We start from the raw sequence: 26,100 nt of genomic DNA on the forward strand, positions 1-26,100 counted from the left end.
TAATGAAAGACATCATAGCTTCAAATCTATGATTGAAGTACCTGCATACATTGACTGGATCCAAAGAGCACAGTTCTCCGGGTGTCTTGAATTCGATGTTTTCAATGTTACCATTTGCCTCTCGTAAAAATTCAAGTAAGTCTTCCCAGCCATACTCGGCACAGCTCAGAGTGAGGAACCATGTTGGAGTTCCTAAGTTCCTCAGCATACATTTTAAATCACCATGACGACGGTACCAGTACTCATTAGTACCACGCTGACACGCCATGAGATTAATTAAGTGAGAATCCAAAATACTGTCTTGGACATTGACTTTATGCATAAAGTCACTTGCCGAGATGTTTCGCATCTGTATACCACTTTTTAAGATGTGGTTCACTGCATATGACAGTCCAGACAGATCGCTTTCAAACAGGAGATGAAACAAATAGGGAATGCATTGCCGAAACCTAGGATCTGCTGCATACAATCGTAAAGTCCGGTATTCAGACGCAGGAATTTGATGAGGTCGCTCATCATATCTTCCTCCTTGACCTGTGGGAAATAGCTGTGGGAAACACCGAGCTTCCAAACTTTCCTCCCAAACACTAATGGGACTCCCTTTGGCTTGTTTCATTTGAAACAACTCAATAGCATTCCCCATGACTTCCTTGGAATGCAAAGGATGAACACTATAATGTTCATATATTTCTTCACTTTTAGAGGCCTCTACTTTCTCAATTTGGCCAGCACACAAATCGCTATCCTCTTCATCACTTACTTCCTCTTCTGCAACATATACATTCTTATAGTACTTATTATTTTTCTTCAAATACACTGTTGCCTTTTTGACTTTCCTAACATCCACTAAATCTTGCCATATTTTCTTATTCTTTGTCGGAACCCCATTAACCAAGATAACCAGAGGTTCCTCTTCCACTTTTTCTATTCCAATTGTGTTAATGTTTTTCTTCAAATCTAGAGGCAAATAAACAACTCTTCCCTTTAATCCTCTCTGTAAATCTGCTGGAGGCAACTTCCCTGTCTTTGGCTCCATTCTTACAATAGCCTGAAAGGGATGGATACTTTGAATCAAAATAGATTCATAAGTATTTAAATCCTTCAATTCAGAAGGAATCTCAACCAATTCCAGATTATTATGAACTGCCCTAGCAGGCGTCTGGTTTTGGTTTAATTTATTACAACAATAAGTACACACACGTTGATCCGATCCCAAATCAAAATAATTTTCTACCATCAAGTATGTGGCAAAATCCTTCCATTCACTATTATTTTCCCTTTCACTTTTTGCATATAAATCCACTACCTTAGTCTGATTCTTATAATAAGTGCGTCGACAACATACACAAGTGAAATTAGGCCTCTCACTTGATTTCATCTGAAACGTGGCAATTTCCTTCTGAAAATTATCTGTACTGGAAACCTGTACATTATCTTCCACATTACCCTCTACTTCAGGGTCAATTTGAACATTCTCATCTTTACTACCAAAGTAACAAAACTCAATTTCTTCACAAATATTCTTCACATCTATTTCAGAACCATGCAAAAGAGCAGCACATAATTGTTTAAGCATAATTGCTGGACTCTTAGCATAATACAACATTCTCACTAATTTTCTCACTTTATTATGATGCACTGCTAGCATCCTGAAATGATGAAAAACACTCTGGCATACTCTCCTGGAAAGACAAGCCAGTGAATGACCACGCAAACCTGTCATTTGTCTCACTCTGCAAGGATCTAAATCTTGCAACAACTTCATTTTCTGCTTCAAACTTTTCTTATTAAATGTCCGTATAAAATCACAAAGCAAATTGATGGAAACCTGTCGCACACTGCAAATAGAACTACACTTCCAAATGTACACAGGACCCTTAGGACGTCTTCCTAAAACCTCATCACTTAGCGCCTCTTCTGTCTCTGTTGTCACAAGTTGTTCTTTTTCAACTGGACAACCATCCTTCACTTCATAAGCTCGACCACTGGTGTCAACTGCAAACACCAAATCATTATCCTGAAAATAACTCTCCTCATTAAAAAATGCCTCACAACTAGAACTATGCATCCATTCGCCGGAAAAAACTTCACAAAAGTTAGTACGATTTACTACTCTCTTCCATCTACTTTTAGTTTTGAAATCAGAAATTACCTTGCTTAGTTTCCTAATTCTATTGATTACCAAAATAAACAACTTTCGCTTAATTTCAAAAGCATGATCAATAATTTTCTCTACATTTTTCTTCTTCTTATAAAATGCCGCTTTCTGTTGGCCTTTTTTTTAAATATTTTTCAATAAATTAACTATTATCCTATTACGGAACATTCGATGTCGAATGTCCCTAAACTGTTGTTTCCTTCTACTATCATGCACAGAGTTATCTCTTCCTCTACCAGTAACATTTTTGATGGGTCTCTCCTTTCCATTTAAATTGCTTTTCTTTTTGAGGACTGAAACATTTTTTGGAGAAATACTTTTTTTATGACAAATATTTCTTAAGAATGATTTCGTGCTCTTACCCGGACCTTTCTTGGTGTTTTGACAAGTATTTGGGGAAGAGGACTGCTGCAATAAAACATCATCCTGCTGTCTTTGACGTTTTCTAGCCTTTCGTATTCGACTTTTGGAAGGCATTTTCCAAACTATGAAAGAATCTGCAGTTGAATCTGTGGAAAAATATAATATAAAATGTTATTAACCACTATTACCAAACAGTAAATAAATAACAGTCATCTAAAACTTAATGCCGTACTAATTATTTAACATAGCAAATGTTTTCCACCAGCACTGCATCACAAAAATGACACTCAATGGTGCAAAAAAGGCATACAACACTCATAAATCACTCCCTAATATTTTAAATCATTAATTCAGGATGACGATAAGATGTAGCCTATCTAAAGATTTGTTTAGGCCCTGATCTTTAGACTGGGGTAAATGTGTGTCATTGATCCACATTCAGTCCATCACCTGTTTTGTTTATTTGAGGTGAGGCCAACACATGGTTGCAGATAAGATTTTCACTGAAAAATATCAAAATAAAAAAACATGTGAAGGCCTACCAATGAAGTAAATCATTAAATAAAAACCAAAACATTTCTGGAAATATGCACTACTAGTGCTTCATAAGATGTTTTGGGTCATATTTATAAGGCATTTGAGTATCTAGTATGCTATTTTTCGTTCTTCCTGGTGCAAATTTATTGTAAATATGCTCCCACCTGCGGTTGGCAAATTTAGATTTTGATTATGGGAGTTAGATAGGCATGTTAATAATTTCCCAAAAATGGTGTATAACCCCAAACAACCTTTGAAGCAAATGCTCTTAGCCATGTTATCCACCTCCCATTGGATAACATGGCTAAGAAGTGCTCAGGGCCCCATGAGGAACGCTTTCCATTTAAAAACGGAAAAATAACATCAAAGACACTAAAATGCCTTCTAAATATGACCCCAAACAACCTATGAAGCTCTAACAGAACATATCCTGAAATGTAATTGATTTCAAAATTCGTTTTTAAACACAGCATATAAATCAATTGCATACCTGCATTCATGGAGAAATGACTAAAAATGTCCTTGAGACACATGAAAGTGTTTTCTGGAATGCCCTAGCACCATTTTTGGGACACTATTAACATGGCTACGTAACTCCCATAATCAAAATCTAAATTTGCCAAGCGCAAGTGGGAGCGTATTTACAAGACACTTGCCCCAAGAGGAACACTTTCCATTTAAAAAGGGAAAAATAACATCGCAGAAAAGTCAGCAATATTCATGCACTTTCTAGCAAATGCTCTTAGCCATGTTATCCACTTCCTATTAAATAACATGGCTAAGAACTGCTCAGGGCCCCATGAGGAACGCTTTCCATTTTAAAAGGGAAAAATAACATCAAAGACACTAAAATGCCTTCTAAATATGACCCCAAACAACCTATGAAGCTCTAAGAGTACATATCCTGAAATGTAATTGATTTGAAAATTCGTTTTTAAACACAGCAAATAAATCAATTGTATACCTGCATTCATGGAGAAATGACTAAAAATGTCCTTGAGACACATGAAAGTGTTTTCTGGAATGCCCTAGCACCATTTTTGGGACACTATTAACATGGCTACGTAACTCCCATAATCAAAATCTAAATTTGCCAAGCGCAAGTGGGAGCGTATTTACAAGACACTTGCCCCAAGAGGAATACTTTCCATTTAAAAAGGGAAAAATAACATCGCAGAAAAGTCAGCAATATTCATGCACTTTCCAGCAAATGCTCTTAGCCATGTTATCCACTTCCTATTAAATAACATGGCTAAGAACTGCTCAGGGCCCCATGAGGAACGCTTTCCATTTAAAAAGGGAAAAATAACATCAAAGACACTAAAATGCCTTCTAAATATGACCCCAAACAACCTATGAAGCTCTAACAGTACATATCCTGAAATGTAATTGATTTCAAAAATCGTTTTTAAACACAGCAAATAAATCAATTGTATACCTGCATTCATGGAGAAATGACTAAAAATGTCCTTGAGACACATGAAAGTGTTTTCTGCAATTCACTAGCACCATTTTTGGGACACTATTAACATGGCTAGGTAACTCCCATAATCAAAATCCAAATTTGCCAAGCACAAGTGGGAGCGTATTTACAAGACACTTGCCCCATGAGGAACACTTTACATTTTAAAAGGAAAACATAACATCTTAGACACTCAAATACGTTATAAATATGGCTCAAAACAACCTATGAAGCTCTAGCAGTACATATCCAGAAATGAAATTGATTTCTTAAATCGATTTTAAAAGCAACATCTCTGTTTCAGCTTACATAACAGACCATAAAATGGGCTCCATGTACCACAATAACTTGTGTTACTGCATGCCAGAATGTTACACCAAATATGCAATTACAATTTCTCTATGAAACTAATTCTATTAGTATATCACTAGAGACAAAACCACATTTTATAAACACAGCTTTCTTCATCATTTTCTCCTTAAATCATACTATTCTCTATCTAAATTAAATAAATGTTTTCTCACCTTAGCAAATATTTTTTGAGTTTTGAAAACAGTCTGAGAAATACACCAAATTGTCTTCAGCAGAAGAAAAAGGATGCACTCCAAAGGCTGCAGCTATTGAAAGCACAGAAATACAGATATTCTTTTCACATATCTCTCATATTAGCCAATCATACCTCTTCCCTCACTTTTTTCAAATCAAAACCCTTCCCCCCTCTGCCCTGTCTGCCTTGTATCCATAGCAACCACCTCCTGGAAGACCTCTCATGTTTGCAAATTCACACAACAATGTTTCAATTGAACTCTGAACTCTCAGTGCACCTGCGTATCCAGTGCAATCTTTCATTAAATGTTTCTTCCTTGACCATTCAAATTACATCTTTCAAAGAACACATCCATGCACCCTAACTTTCTGTTTTCAGAAATGGAAATGCACCAATCACTGCTAATGAATCATTAGCATTGTAAATCCACAGTTTTTTTCTTTAGAAACTCCTACTGTTTCAACTGCCCTTTCATTACCACACTTCATCTGACTACAGAACAACCTTCAGCCACCATGTTTAACGTCTGGATTGTTGGACATAGTTACATCCACTGGGCTCAAAGGTATGCTGAGAACAGAAATTTACCTAACCTCAATTTACAAGATGTGGAAATTAAGTGGTTGGGCCAAAGAGGATTAAAATGTCACCAATTGATACCATTGGTGAAAACCTTTATGCATTTGCCAAAACCAGACCTGTTAATAGTGCACTGTGGAGGTAATGATTTGGGCACTTTGACAGGGGTAGGTCTGGAAATGCTTTTAAAGGACACCTTTGAGCAATTAATGGCACTTTTTCCTCAAACTGCCTTGGTATATTCCAATATATGCCAAAGACAGAAATGGAGGTGGTCCAACCAATTTTGTCCACAAATTGAGAAAGCGAGGAAGCATGTAAACAAATCTGTGTCAGCTTTCATGAGAGACCATGGAATGGGCTCTCTGTACAACAATAACTTGCGTTACTACATGCAAGATATCTACAGAGGAGATGGAGTTCACTTCTCAGATGAGGGCAACAGAATTTTCATTCTGAATTTAAGACTATGCATTGGTACCTACTTATAAGTACCTAAATGTACCATAAACCCAAAAGCTCTTCTCAGAGCTACCCTTCATCTGATCACACACTTTTATTATTTTTTTTCTAACTTTTTTTCTGTAATTTTCAACAAACTACGCTTAAAGAGCGCTATCCGGTACGCGAACTGGAAGCTAACCGCACAAAATTTCAAAAAAAAGTTTTTTCTTCGCAAATATAGTCCTCCTCAGCCACCCTCAGAAAACGTAGGGGGGCAAAATACTTGTACGATGCCCCCTTCTACCCATTCAGAACATTATTTACCCTCCATTTTATACCTTGATTCGACCGAAACACAAAATGGTGGACTCCCGTTACGCTCCAAGTACGCGGACCGGACCGCTATCCGGAAAGCGGTCCAAAAAAAGGCGGGAAAGTAATTTACAGAAAAACGACTAGAGACACTCTCACCAAATATAAATTACCTCATACTACATAACAATCCCTTTCATTCTCACAAATTTGATTGAAATTTCATTTAGCCATTTAGCCTTTAGACCTCTCCAAATACCGTGAGGTAAATTACTTCACAAAACACATCTGAACTGTTGGAATTGACAACCAATGAAAATGTTACTTTCATTTTCTACTTTTATTACCTGACATTTGATTGGTTATATACTTGAATATATATAAAGGAAGAGAAGAAAGCACAGCCATTTTGACTACTACTTCTTGTTGTACAACACCTTTTAATAGCTTCCAAAAACTTCAACTTCTTTGTGAAGGTAAGATATAATTTTTAAAAACGAAATATATTGTGCACTATAACTTAATATAATAGAATTTTTCTGCTACATATACACTATCCCTCTGTAGTAGTAATGTATTTAGATAGACTTCTCTGTTATAGTTATGAATGGAGTTAGGCTTGTCTTGGTTAAATCACATACACTTTTTTATAGTCCTATTTCCACTCTGATACTATACACTGCCAAAAGATAAATTCACTGATAAAAAATGACTATCTAAAATTAATCCCAACAGTGCCCTATCTCTACTAATATATATTTTCTTATTCAAAATTTCAGGCAAAATGGAAGGCGAACAACAAATTTCATTTTCGATTGAACTGAAGGAGAGCAGCCAAGACAAACTTGATGACTTTATGGATGACAGTAGAGACCACGAACTTCTACAATGTGTTGAAGCAGTAGACAACTTGCTTGAAAATGAAAAACAATTACACCCTATAATAAATTATGACATTTCTGACAATGAAATGTTAGAAAATTTAATAAAGTATGAAAAACAATGAAAATAACAAAAATAACTTTAAAAATAAAGACAACAAAAAAAAAAAAGAAAAAAAAACAAACAATTAACATACAGTCTTTGAAAAGTGTATCATTCTATTATCCTTATAGTACGCTGCCCAGAACGCTTTCCGATTCGCGTACTAGACGCTCATCGCGAAAAAAAAAATATATATATTTTTTTGGACCCTGCTGGGCCCTTTTAAAAACACCACATAAAACCTAGGGGGTCAGGGAGGATATACTATGCCCCCTTATGGAAATTTCCCTCTTTGTTTTGGCCTCCTCTTGTCTCTCGATCCTACCGAGAGAGAAGATGGCGGCTGCACCGGACTGTTTAGAATGTTGACAGACACCGAAGAGCCAATCAGCTTTCCGTGCGCAAAGTTCCGATAAGCGAAAAGTACGCGAACCGGATCGCTGCCCGGACCGCTGTTACAGATATATATCTTGATTTAAACGTTAATTTCTCAAAATCCACTGAAGCACATATATTGAGACCTAGCAAAGGCACATCGGGCTAACAGTCCCTACAATTTTGCCAAGTTTCGTGGAAATCCATTCAGCCGTTCGAGCTAAAAGTGAGTCCAACCGCCCTATGGAAATTAACATGGGAAAAACGCGTTTTGGGACCCCCCTTTTTTCTCAGCCCCCCCTTGACGAAACCCCACCAAATTTCCAGGAGCTGCTCAGAAACAAAATGTGCCATTTTCCAGAAAATGTCAGCCAATTCCGTCCACAAACGCCAAAGTTATTAGACATAGAATTTTCAGAAATCCCATAGGGAAAAAATCCTAACTATATATACCTACTGGCGACCGCCAGTAGGTAATATATATATATATATATATATATATATATATCCACAGAGTAATTCAAATAGAAAATAGCTCAATTCGATTTTCTATTTGTCTCTTTTTTTCTTGCATAACACAAATTCGTGAAAACAACTGAATTCCTTTTTTAACGTGCCAGAGCAGTTCCACATCAGAAGGAAAAGAAAAGAACAAATGCAGCATCACTTCTACATTTTTCCCGCACTCGAGAACAAAACTCTATCTCCCTCTCTCGCAGTTGCGGTAGAAAGAGAGATGGGGGATCATGTGTAATAACACGAACGGTGGCAAAAACCTTACTGCACTGTCGGTCCACGGAGACACAACCGCTTCTGCCAGCAAATCAAGGTAACAGCGAGTGTACGCTTCCTCTCCCCAGATTGACAATAATCTGACACAAGTGTCCCGCAGGGAATCCTTTTCAAGATTCCTGATGATCACTCTTTTTACAATCCAATGCAAAGCTAAACAGGAAGTAAGTCACAGTAAACATGGGCCAAAAGTAATTCCTCGAGAACATAGCAGTACCAGAAAGAATTCACCACAGAACAGCATTCAAAACAAAAGGCATAACGCAACAAGCTGTTTGGGCTGTTGTAGCTCAATCTAAAATTCCAATGGAAAAATGAACATGGCCACGCAGTCCTCCATCTTTTTAAACACAGCCCTGGGGTAGGCTCCTCTGGGCTTATACTAAATAAATGTGGACTGGTTGCCATTTTTCTATCATCTTGTGAAAGTATCATGAAATTGCAGTATTTTGCCATTTGTTTTCTTTTTTGGTCCCAGGGGGGTCGCTCTGGGGTATCGCTACCCTGCCCCATATATATAATTTTTTAATAACTTCAGGATATGCTACTAAGTCCCAGAGTCTTGTAATATCTGCGAGCAACTTTTTTCGAATGTTGTTGGGAGCCAATCAGAGAGCTCGCTCTCGTGGGAGTCTGACTCCTGTGGGAGCGAGATGCCCCATTTGGAATAAAGCTCCCTGGGCCAAACAGCATGCTCCATTTTTAAATCAGCGCTCCTGCGATAGTCTCTGAGGCTTTCATGGGCCCAACTTCCAAAATATACCTTTATGTTTGACTCTTAATATCTCAAAACTACTGAAACGTTGTATACCAAATTACAAGAAGCACAATCTGTGTACCAAAATCTAGCTTCCTGCCAAATTTGGTGTAATTCCACTCAGTAGTTTTAGCTGTATCCGATTTTAAAGAAATGTATGGAAAATGCATTGGGTTTTTATGTTTTGGGATCCCCTTTTTCTCGGCTCCTGCTTGACATATCACCCTAAAACTTTCCATGACAGAGCTGAGGTGAATATACATCTTTGGCGGAAATTTTTGTGAAGATTCGCCAAAGGAGGACAAAGTTATTAGAAAACCAAAAAACTCTCATTTTCCGAAAAAACAGACCTAAATTGGTCCAGCTGAAGGAGGAAACTCTGAAATGAATCAGCCATCTTTCATTAAACTTACACAGATGGTGATCTTTGTGGTACATACATAAAAAAACAAGAAATCCCTACCTTCATTATGTGGCACTTTATTCTCCGTGCCGGAGTATGAGGAAAGTGTCTGCTGATATTATCTCCTGGCACTAGCCAGCATGTAGTTACAGGTAGGAGAAACGTTTCCATGGGAAGAAAAAAGTGTTTTTTTTGCCAATAACTTTGGCGCTGCTTCACAGATAAACTTGTATTTTAGTCAGTTCAGCTACTGTGTTGAAAATTGCAGTGTGTACCGTCAAGCTTGGGCCTGGAAAAAGCAGAGGTCCTAAAATGATATTTACCCATGTTATGTCAATTTTGCATTCTTTGAACACAACTGCAGCCAGAACCTCTGAAATGAATTACACCAATTTTGCAGAAAGCTAGATGTGGTTATGCAGATCCCGCTTTTGGATATTTGGTGTAAATCGGTCCAGTAGTTTGAAAGATAATAAAGGTTAAAAAATATAGATATCTACAGATGTGGATCCATATACCCTGCCAAGGCCCTGATATGCAGGGAGCAAGAAGAGTGCAAAAACATATAAGGGGTCAGAATACAGGTAGCCTGACCCCATAGAACACATAGAGGAGTCCATTAGGGATCCCTCATGGGCACAAAATTGTCAAGCTTTATTTTTCTCCAGGTCCGTTGATCCAGAGATTCACGAGAGGATCAACAGATCCAGAGAAAAATGAAAAAAACACACCCACTGTATCCATTCCCATGCTGCACAAGGCCAAAGGGCATGTGCAGCTTGGGTTTGGATGCATGAGACCGAGTTGGCCGCAGGCCCAGGCAGTAGGCCAGACCATACGTCTAAACTCTGGCTGCACATTCCCAAAGGCTGTGCGCATTATACAATAATGGGATAAACCCAGTCACCGAGACCTGGGTGAACTATGATACAATAAGGGAGATGGGCCCAGAGGAAGCACAACAATTGGAACAAATATCAACATCACCTGATAAATTAATTACAGACAGTATTTAAGCATATTCTGAGTATTTTTAATGATACTGAAGATATAAGGCATCATGTTCTGAGCACAATTCATTTGTCAAAAAAATGTAGTGTGTAGGTACCCCAGAGGAGGGGGGCAAAAGAGGGTTCAGTGCATCAAGGTGCAACAGTGAAAGTGAGTGATGGAAGGAGGGCAGTGGATAGTGCGTGCATTCATCAAGGCTAAGTTATTTACAAAAACCGAGTGGCAAATAAAGAGGACACTGGAACCATCACTGTTGTCCACATTCTGTACAGAACAGAAAAGATTGTCGATGTTTCGACCCAAATTTGTTGTAGGAAAATTTTTGCTCCTTATAGGAGGGTCTTCATCAGGACCGGGGGAGGGGCACCTACAAATTCTTTAAGAGATGACTTTAATAAATTGGGTGATGGAAAAAGACATGGTCAAGATAATGAGACACATGGGCATAATATTTATTACCCTAAAGCTGTGGTGGAGAGGACAGGCTCGGAGGCTCCAGTAACAGAGAGGGAGAACATTCCTGAGGATGAAGAGCTGAAAAAATAATGTACACCGTCTCAGCATACAAAGGAAGTGAGTGAGAAAAAGGGACAGATCCGAGAGTTGTCTCCAGGGTAAGATGAAGTACACCTACAAAATGATTACTCTAAAGCCACCTTGAATTGTGGTGGAGAGGACAGGCCCGCTGAGAGAGTGGAACAATGTTTTGATGGTGAAGAGCTGAAAGAATTAAAAGTACAAAGTTTCAGCAATCAAAAGGAGTATAAAGTAAGGGGACAAGTAGGAGAAACAGTACTGGAGTGTCTCCAGTGAGAAGTAAAACCACTTACTCAAAATAACTAGGCTTAATCCAGAGTTTTTAAATGTAGAGACGGTGTGAATAAATCATACGTTCCATCCTTCTTGGCAAAATCACTGAAACAAGGGAAAAACAGGAACTGGAGGGGCAGCCATTCCTGAACACAGTTAAAAAGGCAGAGACATCCGTGGGATCGAACATACCTTCGTGGTTAGGGCGTCCGTCCTCTGGTAGATCAACCGAAGCATTGAGGATTCTTGGTTATAACTCCCTAGCTCTACGGGGCAACGCATGCTCAATGCCAAGTGAAGACACGGCGCAGCTGTAACAGCCTAATCGAATGCACCTGAAAATAAAACGCCGTGGGAGGGAACAGCTGTATCGCTTAGGCGAGACCAGCTGAATGAAATGTTGAAGTAAAGCACTGGGTCTGGTGTAGAATCAATTAAAGGTGAAATGGGCATGTTAATCACTGTCGTGAAAGCGTAAAAAAGATTGTTTTCCTGGTGCAATGTGACAGAAAACCAGGCGTGAATCAATGACTGTGGATATTTTGAAGAAATATACACGGTATGCATCCTTAAATAGTGCGATTTACAATATGGCATGAGCATTAGGAAAGAAATGCCAGTATAAACGTTTAAGCACTGCATGGTGAAAGTATCGGTCAATTTTAAAGGATTACATTTTGTCAGGCATGTCAGGTAGCAGTGTCTATGGATAATTACGAGGGGAATTTCCACATATACAGGTAATTTCATAAGAGCAACACAACACACATTTTAGATCAGTGTGCAACAATTCTTGGAAATGTGCCAAAGTGCTAGGTACATTGGTTAGTACGATGTGGTCACATGCATGACAGTGCACATAGGCGCAGGGTACAATGATCGTATACACGGTATGTAGGGGCCTCCTCTAATTTGTATAGGATCTAGAAAGGAAAGAAGGAGAGAATCTGCATGTACATGAGTCTACTTGGATTTAGTAATACAAAAGGAGCCCTAGACTGACACAGTAAGGGACCATCAGTGACACAGATTACTACACATATTACTCATTCTATCTTTAGACATGCTAATTGAGTACAGCTCACATCAAGTTCATTTAGCCCATTATGGATACCACCTAGTCGTGCATGCATTTGCATTTGCGTGGGTTTAAAATTGGTTGAATATCTCCTCTCCTTGCGCCCAGGGTTACTTTCTCCACTACTACCCATTTTATGCCCTCTGGGGCGATTGACTCTCTGGAAATGTGCAACCAACGGAGCCCCTGCCACACCACATCTCACTCTGCTACAATGTTGATGTATCCGTGCATTTACCTTTTGGGGTTTCTGACCAATGTAGATCATGTCGCATGGGCAGGGAATGGCATAGATTACATCTGTTGTGTTGCAGTTTGTGTGGGTTTTCAGGTCAATCAAATGTAGTTTAGTTCTTTCGTCTGGATTGTGAGCTTGCACACCTTGCAACGTCCACATATAATGGCCAGTGATCTCAGGAAGATGTCACACTGTTTGGATAGAAGGTGATGGAGGTGTTCCTAAAAAAGAATGGACCACATGGTCCTGTATGCTTTTCCCCTTCTTAAAGGAATGCATTGGTGGTTCAATCGATTTCAAATCATCTGCAATGATCTCCCAGTAGTGATTAATGATCCATCTGATGGTGTTGCTGTGGGTGCAGAAAGTAGTCACACAGATCATCCTGTTGTTCAAATATTTATTGCATGTCTTGACCATTAGTAGGGTTTCTCTGGGGTTGAACCAGGCTCTCTTTGGGCACGCTTGACCAATCTTCTGGTGTAGCCCCTATCTATGAGGCGACCCATGATGATCTCTGATTCCCTCAGGTAGTCTTCTTTCCATGAACAGTTCTGTTGGATCCTCAGGAATTGTCTGAAAGGCAGGTTGGCACGCAATCCTCCAGGGTGGGGACTGTGTCATAGTAATGAATTCCGCTCATCCGCTTCCTGAACAGCGTGGTATATAGAAGGTTGCTATCTGCTTTAATAGAGATATCCATAAAATTGATTGACTTGGTGTCTGAGTGCATGGTAAACTTTATGTCCGTAGGTCTTTGGTTAAGCCACAGAAAGAAAGTGTCCAGTTCAGCTTGGTCACCTGTCCAAATAAGGAGAATGTCATCTATGTACCGCTTCCAGAGGGTTATGCGGTCGTGGTATGGATTGCTTTCATGGAATACAAAGGTGCTTTCAAGATGGTCCATGTATATGATGGCCAGGTCCGGTGCAAAGCTGGCCCTCATTGCAGCACCCTTTGTTTGCAGGGCACTGGTTACGTATTAACGTGTGTGCTAAACGTAAACATAGAAATTTACTGTAAAAAACAAAGGTTACATGGATGTTTTAGGTAGGTTCTGAACTTGCTCACACAAAATCATAGAAATTCAGCATTTATAGTTATGGTTAACTCAAGTAGCTATAAGTCATGCCCTAAGGTAACTATGACTTGTTCCCCCCATATACACAGCTAATTACTCCTCATATTACACCATTCATGACACCTTCTATGGCATCATTAATATTATCACTTCAACATTTGCAATAAAATTATTCATGAGAAAACTGCGCATGATGAGAACTTGAGGTATAGTTACTTTAGGGCTTGAATTTGTTTGTTTATTGTAAATTCTTATAAATTCAGAACATAACTAACATATCTGTAACCTTGTTTTTTCAGTGTGTGTGTATAGGCAGTTATAGTTAGGACCTGGTTTCCATAGGAAAAGCATTTTTTAACTTGTCTATAACGTTGGTTTTGTTTGACTAATCAGCATGAAATTTTACCTAAAAAAAAAGTGTCAACGCAGGTTCTGTGTTTCATGGAACCATTGAGGTTGATTTGTGCAGTGGGGACCGAGAAATAGGGGTGCATTTGTAATGTTAATTCCCATAGGAATACATTGTTAAACCTACAGCATGTAATGCTGGACAGAATTACACCACATTTGGCAGAGGGGTAGATGTTACTACGCAGACTGTGCTTTTTGTTATGTGGTGCAAATCCTTTCAGCAGTTCTTATGAAATTAAAACCAAACAATAGAGTGATATCTCTGGTCGCTGATATTCTGCAACGGTTTTGCGGTGATCACGGCAAACCCGCGATGTGTTTGAGATAAGCGCACCAGCGGAGATGGTCTTTTTGGCTGGATACATCCCGTAGAGAAAGTTGTGGTTGTTTCACAGTGATCATAGTTACATCATGACGTGTTCATGTCAAATCAGGAAAGCGGGCCACCAGGAATGCTGTGATTAGATAGACGCAACCTGAACATAAAGTTGTGGTCACTATTTTATGTAACAGGGATGAAGCTGGGGGCTGAAAATATTTTTTCAAAGTGACATAAGGGGTCCTGTTTTCGCGTTGACCTCATGTTTTACAAATGGGGGTATTAGTGGCACAAGTTATGTGACCAAAATATTTTTTTTTGCGCACAATATTCACGACAAGGCAACAACCGTCAGCATGGACCCTTGTGCACCATCAGGTGTAGTGACGGATTATTGATGCCCGGTGTCACCTCGAAAATGGAAGATCAATCTTAAAGATTAATTTTATTCAAACTAGCTTGAAAAATATGATGTTAAACAGTGCACTAATAAACACCTAGGGGGTGATTATGATCGGAGGCCGATCACCACTGGCGGGACAGTGGTGCGAACCGCCTGCCCTCTCAGCCTGATTTACCCTGCCATATTATTATGGCGGGAGTATCGCAGCGGATGCAAACTGTGTCCACCGCTTTTCCGCGAGTCATACATTTTTCCTATTGTTGGCTAGACGGAATTGGGCCTCAATATGGTGGCTATTCCTAGCAGGCACCCCCATCCATATTAGGATGGGTGTGCATACAATCCTTTCCATGGCGGTGATGCTGCCATGGAAAGGCAGGCGTGAAATTTACATTGGTGGCCGGTTGAGGGCGTGTTGGAAATGTTGGAAATGTGGAATGTGACCACCAGGGTACCAGTCGCATCCCTATTAGTGGTGCAGACCGCCGCATGTTTGGCCTCCGGTCCCTGCACCATCCTAAGGGGCCCCTAATGTCTAAAATGCTGCAAAATATGTGCACTTACGTGTTTTACATTTCATAACAAAAGGTGCGAACATAGCGGTTACCACCATCTACACGATACTCAGAGTATTCGTAAACATGGAAAATTGGTTTAAAAGATTGTTTTTGTACAAACGCCCCATAAAAATATGACTTTAAACAGTGCAGTAATAAACCCCTAGTGTCTAAAATTCTGTAACATGTGTGCATATATATGTTTTACAGTTGTTAGAGGTGGGATAATCTCGGTTTCTGAAGTCATTGTGACTCTCTGCATAATCACGAAAACAGGAAGCAGGGTTCAAACACAGTTAGAATTAATTTTTTTAATTAACATTTTTTAATGCGGTGGTGGTCGAAGAATGTCTGCATTTGTTTTGCAGTTTTGCAACATTATCGCAATCATTACGACGTTGCTAAGAATTAAAAAAATTCAATAAATAAAAATCATCCAACAAGAAAATAAACAACATGGCTCTGACATAAGACTATGCAAAATTTCAGTTTGGCTAGAAACACCCTGTTCCCTTTGTCTGTAAATTGAACTCCATCAGCTCTATATATTCCATGCATGTCAAAGCGTAGATTGTTGTTGTAGATAGAGTTCATGTTATGGTCTCTGAGGAAATCATAAACAGTTTTATTAACATGTGTACTGGCTTTTTGTTTTGACAGAATTGATGTGACCACTTCCATTTCTATCTTTGGCATATATTAGAGTACCAAGACAGTGTGAGGAAAAAGTGACATCAGTTCTGCAAAGGTATACTTCATTAGCATTTCCAGCCCAACCACAGTTAATGTGCCTAGATCATCGCCATCATAGTGCACAATTATGAGGTGAGGAGCTTGGAAATCCACAATGGATTTAACCAAAGCAAGCAGCTGATGAAACGTTAACCCTCTATGGCAAAACCAACTAATCTCCACATTTTGCAAACCCAAATCCTTGTCAATACCTTTGTTTTTGCAGCCTCTTTACATAGCTGTGGCCCACAGTACATACTGTAAGCATTTTGTAGGAAGGAGGAGTAGCACCCTGGACAGGTCTGTAGATGTATTTTACATTCGGTACTATGAAAGACAGTGAAAATGCATGTTCATGTGTTTGAAAATTGCTTGAAATTTGATTGAATGGATGAAGGGAATATGCAGGTGAATGAAAGTAGGTTGCATTTAGAAATGATTAGTAAAGAGATGTTTCATTGGCTCTGGTAAATAAAAAAAATGTAATAGAGAGTTGAATATGCTTTACTGTATGTGCAGTAAATCACACCTGCTGTAGCTAATTTTGTAACTAGTATGGACCTTCTGGAATCTGTTATGTACTTGGGACCTACTGGTTCTAGTGGGTTTCTATGAAGAATCTGCAGAGGGTGTATTGGGGGAAGGGTATTAAAGAAACAGGTATTCATTTTTTCAAATTGAAGAGTTTTAGGTTCATTGTTTAAATAGATAGATAAGATTCCCTGTTGAGGGTCTTTTAAGAAAGTATAGTATAGTGATAGAAATATAAAAGTATTAAGGGAAGCAGTTTTTCCGACTTTGTTTTTTTTCACGTATTCCATGCGATTATCGTGATTATGTTGCAATTATTGACACAAAGACATGCATTTTAGGCTTCCTCCGAACAGGATTGAAAGGGTTAATAGTCAGTAACCATTCAGAAATGCAGTTACAAGACTGAAATATGAAATAATGTTTGTATTTGCTGACTTTTGCAGTATCAGGCAATGGAAACTTCAGAAGGTTGCCATTTATGTTTGCATTGTGTCAAAGAGTATCAGAGTGGTGAGCCATTCTTGTGCTAAGTTTTTATAAACCCTTAGAATATTGAATCTATACATTAAGCGATTATACCAACACACTAAATCTTCTAGTACGTTAATTACATTGTTTTGTAAGTCAAAAAAATGATTAATAAGGTATTTAATTATGTCATATTGTAATAAAAAGATTTTGAAATATATATTGGTAGGTCTGTGTTACCTCTTAAAACTGCTACACAATGTGAAAATTTTTCTTGAACCATATATGACTGAACAGTGAGGTAGGCTGTATAGCAAGGCCGTAGCACAGGGAACATTTTGCTTAAAAAGTAAAAGAGGCACAATGATGTTTCATTGAATTATATGAACTCATTGCAGCCTATGTGCCCAATTACAAGTCTAGCAAACACCCAGACTTTAATCTGAGTACCTAAGTAGGAAGCACACAGAGATTTAAACAGCCAGAGAGGTAGTTAGAGAAGCATGCAGTGATTCAATCTCACAGATAAGCAAAAGTGATATGTATCTTCTGATAATGAAAGCTATTTTTCACACACTTAACTAACCCATTATTTACTAGCACACCCATGAGGCAATTCATGCGGGCTGTTACAGACACATTTTGAGAACCACATATCACATAAATAGAGCCAGTGATTTAGTAATTCATTTACATACACATGGACTCACAGACACACATAGAAACTGAAACACTTATTCAGATGTCTGCTAAACGAGTGACACTTTCAAGTTTCTCATGCAAAAAAGTAGAGCTTGCATTATGTCTCAGGCCTGGTAAACTTGAGCTTGGGCATGTAGCTTTTCTGCTAGGTCTGCCTTATCACTTAAAACTAATAGTCAAGGTGTAAACTGTTCTTGTATAACATATAAGTGAACAATGAGGAAGGCTGTAGCTAGGCCAGAGTGCAGGGAGCCATTCACTTAAAAACTAAAAGATGTATTTGGATGTTTCAGTAAACTATATACACTGATAGACACATATGTGTCCAGTTATACATCAAACCTACACTCTTGACTTGAAGCCAAGATACCTAAGGACTAAAGCAGGCAGACACTGAAACACCTAGTGAAGTAGTTAGAGAAGCGTCCAAAGATGCAGTCACAAAGACAAGTACAACTGATATGCGTCTTGTGTAATGAAGACAGTTTCCTACTCACTTAAATAACTGAATATTCACTAGTACACCCAGGAAACAATATATGCAGTCTATTACAGACACATTCATACAATTTCATATCACAAAAAGAGAGGCAGTGATTTAGTAATATATTTACATACACATGAAATCACAGCCCCAGATAGGAACTGACACCCTTATTCAGATGTGTTCCAAATGGAGTGGCAAACAGGGGAATAGCACAGAGTGGGTGGTGTACAGTAGAGTGGTGTAGACTGGAATGATGTATAGTGAAGTAGTGTTCACTGCAGAGGCAAGTAGAGAGCTGGGGTTGACCAGAGTAGCGGACACAGGAATAGGGTAGAGTTCAATAGCATATAGTGGAGTGGCATGCAATGGAGTGGCATGCAGTGGGGTGGCATCCAATGGAATGGCATAGAATTGAGTGGGACACACAGGAGTAGCATAGAGTGGAGTAGCATACAGTGGGGTGGCAAAAAGTGGAATAACATAGAGTGGATTGATTACAGTGTAATGGCATAGAGTGGAGTTGTGTACAGTGTAATAGGGTAGAGTGGAGTGGCATAGAGTGGAGTGTTGTACAGCTGACTGGCGTAGAGTATAATAGTGTATAGTGGAGTGGCGTACAAGGGAGTGGTGTACAATGTAGTGGTGTAGACTGAAGTGGCGTACAGTGATGTAGGGTAGAGTGTCATAGCATAAAGTGGAGTTGGGTACATTGGAGAGGGGTCCAATCGAATAGCGTAAAATGAAGTGGCGTACAGTAGAGTGCCATATACTGGAGTATTTCAGAGCACAGTAGCATACAGTGGAGTGGCATACAGTGAAATAGCAGAGATTGGAGTGACATACAGTGGAATGGCACGGAGTGGAATAGCATAAACTAGAGAAGCATATAGTGAAGTAGCATACAGCAGAGTGGCGTACACTGAAGAGGCTTAAAGTGGAGTTGCATACAGTACGATAGCTTAGAGTGGACTGGCGTTGACTGGAGTTGTGTACAGCATAATAGGGTAGAGTGGAGTAGCATAGAGCATGTTGTTGCACAGCAGAGTGGTGTAGAGTGTAATAGTGTATACTGGAGTAGCGTAGTGTGGAGTGGCGTATAATGGATTAGTGTAGATTAGAGTGGTGCACATTGGAGTGAGGTCAAATCGTATAGTGTAGCGTGAAGTCGCATGGGATGAAAGCCAAAGACTAATGATATGTTGAGCAGAGTAGCGTACAGTGAAGTGGTATTGAGTGGCATATAGTGGAATAGACTAGTGGCGTGGCATGTGCATATGTGTGATATTTAGCAACAATATAGATTATGTTGTGTAGAACAATGCAAAACAGCAAATTTCTCTGCCTTTCGTTTCTCCAGATTTACCAATCAACACAGGGCTAGGCATGCTGTGTTCCTTCTTAAATCTGACTTAAGTATTCATTTCCCCATGTGACACCTTTAGTGACGTAAGGGTACTGCATTCAAGTAATACAGCTAGGCATTAGTTATAGTTTAGGTGATGGTATACCATGATAACTTTGCAGTCTACTTTGGTATATGGTGATGCCAAGCTAGTATATAATTGGGTAATGGCTGTTTTTAAAGAATGAAAAGGCAGCCATATATATATATATATATTTTTTTTATAAACAAATTTTATTGATTTTAACAAAAAAGTAGAGCAAATCAGCCAAAGCATGGACAACACAGTTATAAATACATACAGTTCATCTTTATACCCCCCAATCAAGACCCCTTTAAAACCCTGGTAAAAATTGGAGTCCAGTCAATCGGTACCTTCCACAGCTCCCAACCACTTCCCCCACACTCTACGGTATTTCTTGGCACGCCCCTTCGCAGTATACATGGCTTTCTCTTGGGTCGCACACCAGTCCACCCCTTTTCGCCACTTCTGCAGGGTGGGAGGATTAGGGCTTATCCAGGCGGCCGCACTGTCCTGCTTGGCCACCATCATAGCTGTGTTGTAAAACAACTTGTCAGCCCTGGACCCATCCAGCCCATCAGTGATTCCCAACAAAGTGTGACGTGGATCATGGGGGACCTCCCAGCCTAGCACCTCCGTTAGTTTCCTCTCGATGGAACCCCAGAATTGCCCCAAGCGGGGGCATGACCAAACCATGTTGTGGAAATTGGCTGGAGCATGCTGGCATTGCGCGCATGGAGCATGCTGGCATTGCGTGCAGGACGCATTGGGGCGCAATCCTGCTCGGTGTAAGCGCTGTGGTGTGAGGTACCCTGCATGTAGGTAGTAAAGCTAAATCAGCTTGAGTTTGGCCGAGACAGTAACTATTCTGGGGGCCAGAAGGGCATCGCGCCAGTCCGCATCATCAAGAGGGCCCACCCATTCCACCCATTGATCCCTCAGTTTGTCTAGTGATGTGGAGGTCTTATTGACTAGAGTGCAGTAAATTTGGGAAACCACCCCCCTTCCCAAGTCGCCCACCTCGTGTCACCTGTAATGTGTGTGAGGAGGAAATGTTTCAACTGTAGATATTTATAGTGTAGGGGGTAGCGGGTCTGGAGCACCTGGAAGGACAACATCTGGCCTTTTTCCCATTCATCCCCTAATTGGGAGATACCAATAAGATCCCAAGATTTAAAACCCCTCAGCCCGCTGACTTCCTGAAGCCAGGTTCCCTGCCAAAGGGGGGTGCACTGGGTCAAGTTCCCCAACCACCCTGTGTGGCGGAGCGAGGCCCGCCACACCGTGAGCACCGAGCACGTCACCTCCGGAAGTCTGGACGGAATGGGTTCTCCATATAGCATGGCTTGGATGCCCATTAATCCCCATTTCGCTCAGCTCAAGCCTGTATGCCGGGTCCGACCAGCCCCAATTAAACCAATCATGTATCACTAGTAAACGTACCATTAGAAAATACAGATATAGGTGTGTCATTCCCATGCCCCTGTCATAAGAGGGAATCTGAGTGACGGCCACAGCCACCTGGGCCTTTCCACCACTCCAGAAGAACTTTGTGATTAGGCTGTCCAACTCCTTGAACCAGACCCTGGAGTACCAGAAGGGCGTGTTCTGGAGGACGTGGAGGAACCTGGGGAGGATCATCATTTGTAATAAAGCAACCCTTCCCAGGGGGTTCAGAGGCAGCGCCCTCCATTTAAGGAGATCCTCTGTAGCCCTCTTAACCAAGGGGGCCACGTTGAGAGACCAGCCCAGTTCGGGGAGTAGGGTGAACCAGATCCCCTGGTACTTAAAGGATAGCCTCCGGAGTGGTATGGTGGATTGCCACTCAAAGCACTCCCTTGAGAGATGCAGAGGGACTAGCACATACTTTCCGGGGTTAAGCGGCAGCCCTGTGGCCTGCTCAAAATCATGCAAGATTCGGAGGCACTGTGGCCCGCAGGAGGCGGGGTCGGAGAGGAAGACAAGCACATCGTCCGCATATAGCGTGATCTTGTCTGTGTCTGTATGTGGCCATTCCCATCCACAATACGCTCCTCCATCTGCTCCAGGGACGCCAGGGGTTCCATCATCAGGGCGAATAGCAAGGGAGAAAGAGGACAACCTTGCCTAGTGCCCCTGGCGATGGGAAAGGCCTCTGACAGCACTCCGTTAACTAGGACTCTTGCTCTCGGGGGAGTGTAGAGGACTCAAACCAGAGAACGAAGGTGAGGTCCAAACCCCATCTCGACCAGTACCCCCAACAGATACTCCCAATCCACAGAATCAAAGGCTTTTTCAAAGTCTATGGACGGGAGGGCCAAGTAAGGGGTTATCAGATGTCGGTGCAACAGGGCCGACTGCAGTCTTCGAAGACAATGGCGGGTCCCACGCTGCGGCATGAATCTGCATTGGTCCGGGTGCACCAATGAGGTCAAGTAGGGTTTCAGTTGTTGGGCCAGAATGGTAGCATAATATACCTGTGGCAGGCCATCCGGTCCCGGGGTCTTACCCCATGGGATCAGGCTGAACGCTTCTTCAATCTCTTTCAGGGAGATGGGGCGTTCCAAATCCTTCTGGGCCGCCTGATCCAACGTGGGAAGGCGCACTCGGCCCCTGCCAAGGAGAGCAGTGACGGTCAGCCTGGGGGTCGGTGCCATGTATACTTGCCTATAATACGCAGCAAAGGTATTGCCATTGCCGTAGGAGCACGGTGCACCATTCCAGCTGTGTCGACCACTTCCGGAATGATGCAGTTGCTCTGGGGTAAGTGGCCTACCTGTGCAGAATATTCCCATTTTTGTCCCCCCAGCCGTATACTCTGGCCACCGAGGACCCCCAAATGAGCTTGGCCGCATGCAAGGATAATTGCCTGATTCCTCCCCGATAAGGGCCAGCTGGCGAGCCCGGGAAGCATCCTCCGATATGAAGAGAAGCTGCTCCAATCGAAGCACCTGGGCTTCCTTGGCTGTGATTTCCTGCAGCTGCGCTTGCCTCTGGATTTTAAGTTGGCATCTTGCATAGCCCCTAATGGTCACCTTCCCCGCCTCCCACAGGGTACATGGGGATGACACCAACCTGTCGTTATTGTTGAAGTATCGAGTGAGTTCCTTCCCAACCTCTTTCTTGATGTACTTATGCTGGAGGAACCATGCATTCATTCTCCATGTTTGACGGGCCGCCGGGGGGGAGCCCCCGAACTAAGAAGGATCGGGGAGTGGTAGGAGAAGCCCCTAGGCAGGATACGGACCCCCACATCCTGAGAACAGTCAAGCGCGGGGACAAAAATCGCATCTATGCTGGCATGGGTGTGGTGAGCCACAGATGTGTGCGTGAATTGGACAGTACATGGATGCCAAGTGCGCCACGCATCACAAAGCCCCAGGGACTCGGACCATCGACGTAACTGCTTCACATTCATTACCCGAGTCGCTGAAGGAGGCCCTGACGTATATAGGGTTGGGCTAAGACTGCATTAAAGTCACCTGCAATGATCATATTACCTGCAGGCATGTCGTGTAGCTGGGAGGCTGTGCGTGTCAGAGTGGTCGCAAGCAAGGAGGGTGGGGTGTATAACAACAGGAGAGTGAGGGATGTACCGGAAAACGACCCGCATACTGCCACAAATGAGCCATGGGGGTCATGCACCAACTGGGAAAGAACAAAGGGCAGGAAACGCCTCAGGAGGATTGCCACCCTGCTTGAGCCCCTGGAGAAGCCAGAGTGCCAAACCCTGTTGTAGCCATGACGGACCAGGAAAGGGCAGCAATTACCCAACAGGTGCGTTTCCTGGAGCAGGAGGATGTCTATGTGGAGACACTGCTCATACCTTAAAACCGCTGTACGCTTGTGGCAGTCCAACAGACCGTTGACATTCCACAACAATATGTGGAGGGATCCCGTGAGGAAGGTATTATCTGTCATGGTAGAGTGCACCTGGTCTAGGCGGAGTGCGTGGTTTTGCGTGTGCATATGCGTCCAAGCGCCAAAGGTAGTGCATGTGGGTACAGACCACAGGACCCCACCTGTCCCCCCACCAGTGATTTGTATTAATCCATGCTGGCTAAAACAAAAAACAATACATACTAGAACAACATGCCGTCAAAACCGTCCCAAACCCACTCCTCATCCCCACCCCACACCCTACACTTCAAAAACAGAAGCATCTGTCGTCCCCCCCAATCAACAATATCACCCGGTATATCGGGTGAACAACCAAACTAAAACGCCTGGGAATAGGGAAGCGTGGAGGACCCCTCCTCTTGCGTGGATGCTTAATGAAAAAGCTAGAAACGGATCAGGAACTGCGTGCCATCTCCGGGCGCGGAGCTAGGCCCGACGGGCAAAGGACTGCTCAAGCAGGGTCTCTCAGCAGCATTGGGCTATGGGAGAGGTCTGTGTCCGGAAGTTCAATCACAGAGGACCGGGTCGTGGCAACTCCATCATCCTGCCGGCCAGAAGATCCAGAGTGCCTCCCAGGCAATGCTCCCTCCTCAACCTGGGTGGACTGTCCTGTGTGACCTGGCGGGGAGTCTGAGTGGGCCTGCCTCTGATCATGACGCCTATGGGAGCGGTTGTGGGGAGGCTGAGGAGCGAAGGGAATGGACAGATGCAGCCCATCTCTTACCTCTCCCTCTACCACGACTTGGCCTTCGATCTGCAGAGGACGCTCCTCCGTCGCCCAGGTCTACGCCTCCATCGGATTGTCAAAGAACAGCATCTTGTTTACAAAAATCACCCTCAGGCGAGCCGGGAAGAGGAGCCAATACAGGATGTTAAGTGCCTCAGCTTTTGCTTAACCTCACCAAAGGAGCGCCTCTGGCCCTAAACCTCGCAGGTGTCATTTGGGAAGAATATAGTGACGCAGTTTTCATGTAGGAGCCGTTTTTGCTTACGGGCTTCAGCTAGGATGATGTCACAGTCTTTGAAGTTAAGGATCCGCAATATAATTGGGTGAGGAGGACCGCCCAGCAGTGGTTTGGGGACCAGGGACCGATGCGAACCACGGGGACAGGGTTCCCTCAGGGCCCAGGATCTCAACCACCATTCTTGGAAATCCACTGCACGACCCTGCTCTGTTCCCTCTGGAAAGCCCACCAGGCGGAGATTGTTAGGCATGGACCTATTTTCCGCAGCCATATTGTTTTTACTACACTTTGGCTGTGATCAGTGTTAGGGCCTTAGATATAAATAAGTAGTAGGCCACGACCGATTACCACTTTATGAACATAGTAATAGGAAGGGAAATCTATTTATATTTTTTTCTATATTTTTTTGTAGGTTTATGGCCATGCACCGCCGTAGTTTCACAAAATTTTGTGAAATTCCCTGAAAGTATTGTGGTGACAGATATCTCTAAGTTTAAATGCCTTGTAATGTAAAAAAAATCCTTCCCTGTATAACGGCAGTACCGAAAAAGCATGATCTCTGCACCATATTGTATAATCCTGCCAGATTTCATGTAAATCCATTCAGTGCTTTTGTGCTATGCCAAATAAAATATTGTATGCAAAATGCATTGGTGGAAAAGTGTGTTTTGGGCCCCCCTTATATCTGTAAACACCCTTAACAAATCACCACTAAAATGAACATCATCTCAAAATGTAGAAAATGCTATAGGTCTAGAAAACGTTTGTGGTGACTCAGCAAATGGGTGGAAATTCATAAGGGAGCTAATATTGAAGGAATTCCTATCTTTGGGAATGCGAACTATAACTACAGACTGGCAGCCAGATTTAACTTGATTTCTTTATTTTTATTTATTGTCATTGTTATTTATTTTATTTATTGGTTTACATAATTATGTGGCCAAATTTGTGTCTTTTAGTTGTTAATATAGTAATTCTGAAACTTTACATATGCAGTCTAGTTAGCTGTTGGGCATCCTTGCTACTTTTAGAAGGATTGTGCTACATATCAAGCCCAAAATGAATGAAAGCCAATTAGTGAGTGTTGTTATAAAAATGAAGATTTTTTTTTTCTATGGCCAATTATCATGTCCTGTATATAGTAGTTTGTGTAGCTCACTGCTAGGTACCTTTTCAATTTTGTTGCACAGGATTACATAAGGTAGATGTTTTTTGCTGGTTTTGTTTGGCACAGTTTTATTTTGTGAGCCAGAGAGCATGCAAAGACAACTTATGTAGATTAAGATGT

Source organism: Lissotriton vulgaris, chromosome 4_1, assembly GCF_964263255.1.
Source record: "Lissotriton vulgaris chromosome 4_1, aLisVul1.2, whole genome shotgun sequence".
Taxonomy (NCBI): Eukaryota; Metazoa; Chordata; class Amphibia; order Caudata; family Salamandridae; genus Lissotriton; species Lissotriton vulgaris.